Source organism: Magnolia sinica, chromosome 3, assembly GCF_029962835.1.
Source record: "Magnolia sinica isolate HGM2019 chromosome 3, MsV1, whole genome shotgun sequence".
Taxonomy (NCBI): Eukaryota; Viridiplantae; Streptophyta; class Magnoliopsida; order Magnoliales; family Magnoliaceae; genus Magnolia; species Magnolia sinica.
The window spans coordinates 63,414,967-63,420,093 of NC_080575.1; positions in this window are offsets into that span (position 1 = coordinate 63,414,967).

Genomic DNA, 5,127 nt, shown 5'->3' on the forward strand with positions numbered 1-5,127 from the left:
GAGATCGAATTCATAGGGACTAATCTCGTGTGTATTCTGAAAGTAACTAGAATCAAAACTAGAAGAAGATCTAAATCTAAATTGGGAATAAAAGGAAGTAATTGTAAAGTATTTAATTAGAAACTTAAGAATTCAAAGGTGGGAACTAGGATTTCCAGGGATCTACTTGCAGCTATTAAGATGTTTCCTTATTTGATTCAAGGAACTCAATTGGAATTAGAGTCCTATCCTATCTAATTGGAAGGTATATCAATAAGATTAGATCTGAACTTCCATTGACCTAATTCTCAATGGATGAGAGTTATGAGGATTGGACGTGATTCCATCATTTAACCATGCCCTAGAGAAAATGGTGAACAACAGGATATACCAATCCCATAGCCGAACATAAAAGAATTGTGAAGGTTAGAAGAAATTCCATCACCCAACCATGCCCAAGAGACAATGGTGGACAGCATGATTTACTAATCTCGCAATCTCAAATCAGAATAAGAAGATACTCAAAGCTATTGCAAATCTATTGTAATTTGGGTCATAACAAACCATTAAAAACTAAAAGTATTCCTTAAATATCAAATTAGAATCAAAGAGGCTCAACAAGAACAAGAATCAAACAAGAAAAACATCCTAATCATGCTATAAGCTTCACCACTTAGCCCTAGTTAAGGGATTGAGCCAATCATAAACATGATTGGATTCAAAACCCTAGAAGATAGTATTAAAAACTAAGAAAAAGAGAAGAAGAAACTCTTGTATGACGTCTCCACCCCTTTTCTCTCTCCTCCAAACCCTAGATATCCAAAAAAGATTTAGGAAACCTATTTTTTTAGGTTGGTTTCTGCTAAATTACAAAACTACCTCAAATTTACACAGTCCGCGTAAGCTCTGCGTAACATTCGATGTCATCGAAGAGGTTTGAATCCGAAGGTCGCGCCTTTTCTCCTTTCGCACTGCCTAAGTCTCTGTGTCATCGAACCTTCCTTTGATGTCATTGAGAAGTCCTTCGATGCCATCGAAGGATCTTTGATCCATCGAAAAAGTGTCCAAAATAGTCCAGTGAGTTACTTCAATTTCTTCAATAAATTCGATGCCATCGAACAGTCTTTGATGTCATCGAGCATTTTTTTCGAGTCATCAAACATGTCTTTGATTCATCGAGAATTGCATGCAATATGTCCAAAAACCAACTTGATTTTCCTATGAAAATTCGATGTCATCGAGTTGTATTCGATGTCATCGAATAATGGCTTCGATATCATCGAACGTTGGCTGATGACACAAATTATGAAGTGAATTTCAACACTTTGTTCTTTCGACTTCCGTCCTTATCTACTTGGTTTTCTTAGATCTTGGGGTCTTGAAATCTTTAATCTTGGTCTCTAAAGATCTATTCTTTACTTTGGCAATTCTTGAGCCTTAAATCCATGCTTCTAGCATTCTTTTCAATCCAAGTTCTTAAACTTACCTTATACCACAAACATGTATAAAATATACCACTAAGCATTATCATGTTCAAAAAACCAAGATATAAATGGTGGAAAATGTAACACCCTGAATTTTGAGGGTCGAGCAAAGCTCTACTCCCGAGATCCAGCACATCACTTATGCAACATGAATAATGATGTTCAGATTTCGTCCATATTAATGAGTTAAACATGAGTGAGATTATGCGAAAATAACATATCATACTCCGGATATAATTAAATTAAGCAAGCAGAAGACTGAAACATATATGTATTTGAATAGGTAAGTGATTCACAACCTCCAGAGTATGATTATGTAACTGGGCTCAATATGTACATGTATTGTTTTAAAATGTAAAAAATGTGAAAATTAAAGATGTCCAACTAAGCTAATTATTCCAGTGTTCCCTGCGTATCAGCACGAGGTCTACATAGACCCGCCTGAGAGCTGAAAGTAGGAGAACTCCTCCTCATCCATAAAGTTCTGCTTCGTTGCATAGACTTCATCATCACCTGCATCTAAAGCAGCGTCTGGTTAGTGTTTTAAAACACTGTCTTAGAGTACAAGTGAGTGATCAACTCAGTGATACTATAAGGTAAAAGTTAACATGTTATCAAGTCAATCAAGCAGTAATGATAAATCAACTTAACAATCACTTCCTAACTACTCTTGTTAATGCAGGAATGGAGTGTAAGTAATGGTGCATGCCCTCACATCAAAGCTCCCTCAATAAGCGACTCCGACACCCAATTTTGCATATGACATCACTGCCTCTTATGCAACTTTCATGCCTTTATGGCACGTCCTAACTAATGCAGTACAATGCATAGTCATGTTAGCCCAGTAGTTAATTAAGCTTATTCATATAGTGGATTTGGGAAGCTAGGGTACCTCCCTTTATATCATTGACCCGAACCGAAGGATCCATCTAGGTTCGTCACTCCTAGTCAAGCACATACGATAGGCAAGTTGTAGGGTCATCACTCCCAATGAAAAGCAGTCGATAGGAAAATTCAAAAGTTTATACTCGCAGTCACTACGGGGTGGCTAATCACCTCGGCGTAGGCCGACAGCTCGAACACGGTGTCCCATACCACCATGCCCGGCTCACAAGTCTGAGTTGCTCATTGGTCAATACGGGGAGGCTCATCACCCTAGTGCAGGTCGAAAGCTCAAACACGGTGTCCCATACCATCATGCCCGACTCATGAGTCTCAGCGGATTGTGGTACCATGGTTAAACTGGGCCTTTACATCAGAGAGGGGTACCTTAGATTTAAGCAATAATGTCCATACATGGTAAACATACAATAAGCCGATCGGTTTGTTAGGCAAGTTTGATTGGTACGGGCACACGCTGACTTAATCGACATGAAGTGCATAAGCACCCCTCGTGGCCTAACCACTGTCGACAATCGTCGTGCGACTCGGATTCATCAAGTATACCCAATGTGGCAAGACTAATTCGGCCACTCGAACAGGAACTGTTACCAATTACTTAGGCTAGGTTGTAGCCCCAATCTTACTCAGATGCAACAATTAAATATATGTGATAATCAATTCAGTATTTAACAAACAATCCAAGTGAAATCCTTATTTGAACATTTCATCAAACACCTTAATCATGTTACCAAATACTAGCATTTTATTAATCATTTGCATAGAGGCGAATATGATTTCATGAAAGAAATTATACATATGTATAAGGCAAGAAAGAATCCTATCTTAACACTCGTAATACATACAAATCATCAATAATTTCTCATTTTCACAATTTATCAAACACTCAGAATACACCTCACCAAATACGTAGACTAGGTTAGTTACAAAATATATTTTAGTAGATTCTTACACAAAGAGGTCAACATGCATATGACAACGATGAATCCTAGATTAGTAGTCATGACAAGCATAAATCATGTTTACATGTTCATTCAAACATTTCAACAAACACATGGGATGCACCTTTCGCTCAACATAGTTCATACGTGTATACAATATCGAAAACAGCGTATCTAAGACAATATGACAGCAATCAAGTTAGACATAAATCATTAACTGACATTGAAAGCATTGACAACCATAACCTAAACGTTTATAGTCCGCACCTTTCGTCAAAATATTTGATTTGGATTGGATTCGAATTCTACATTCCAAAAATGGAACGCCGGGCACCCAAATAACGTATATGGTTAGCTAGTGTGACAAATAATCAGCCTCGATTTCTATGACAGGATTAGGGTTAGGGTTTCTTACCCAAAATAGTAGTCGAAATTGAGTGTGTAGTGTAATGGGAAGGTGATTCAGTGCATGGAGTAGTGGGAGAGAATCACAACATCAATCACCAAAAGCCTTCCACTCTCTTTCCTCTTTGCTCTTCTTTTCTCTCTTTTTCCCTTAGAGTTTTGGGGAAATTCGTATATGAGAGGGGTGGGGTGATATAAGGGCTATTTATAAGCCCAGAAGTGATGTAAATGGCCCAAGGGCCACTATATACATGGGTTATATACCCTTTGGGTAGCTGTTTTTAACAAACAGGGCTTACAAGAAGGCCCACTACTCACCTACATCAGAGGGTAAGTTCCCTAACAGTGGATCTATGCTAGGATCTGGTTTCGGTGCGATCAGACAAGCTGATCGACCGTGGAGGATCTGTGTCAGATCAACGGTCATACTTACTTGATTCGGGCCACGGTTATACGGATATGGGCAAAAAAATTTCCTTTTCCCATGGGTGAAGTTTGGTCAGAAACTGATGGTCCAAAATCTTCAATTTTGCATGAGAGTGAACGGCCCAATTCACATAAGTTTCATTACATTTTTTAAAAATATTCGTGTTTCTTACACACTTCACTCAGGGCTCAAGTTGTACATTTCTGGACACTATCTGGGCTCGATTCTCGCAATGGTTGTCAAGCCCAGTAGGACGAACATAATCCTAGAGTTTCACGATCATCGGACTCTCGACGTGCGGTTTAGGTCCGATACAGAGTTTTAATGTACTCCTAAGAGCTACAGGCTCTTGGGATTTCTCCTAGGTCTTTAAGTGACGTTGAGTCAGTGGTATTAATGGTTTTAGGCCTTCTCATTTGTGGAAATGGTGGCCTGAGCTTAATCCACTGATTATTTAGTTACGGTCATTTCAATTAGTCAGTGATAAGTAGGTTAGAATTGGACCCTATGTGAATAAATCTCAAGGCTAAGCTCGATGTTTAAGTGATTGGGCGGATTCATTGGTCTTCTACAGTCGATCAATCTTATTTGTATGGTTCTTTATCAGTACCAGCCGTGTATAAGCCCATCTCGAGTGTCGAGGGTTAGTAAATGGTGATGTGGCTAGTTATAAAAAAAAGAAAATTTAAGGATTTTTGGAAATTTCAAAATAGCGAAAATTCGGGGTGTTACAAAAAATATGCAATATTTGAGTCTCAACACACTCCCCAACCAGCATTTTGCTAGTCCCGAGCAAAAGTATGCATAGAATAATCTTCCATCTTCAAAGTTCAAAACCATTTTTTGAAGAAAATCTTTTTTGCAATCAAGTATGAATGAGTAGTGTTAAGACAAGAAAGTGAGATTTTGACAATCTAGAGCCAGATCACATAAGCAATCAATCAAATAGGTTCTTTATCAGTTTTAAAATCATAAACTCATGTATCAATTT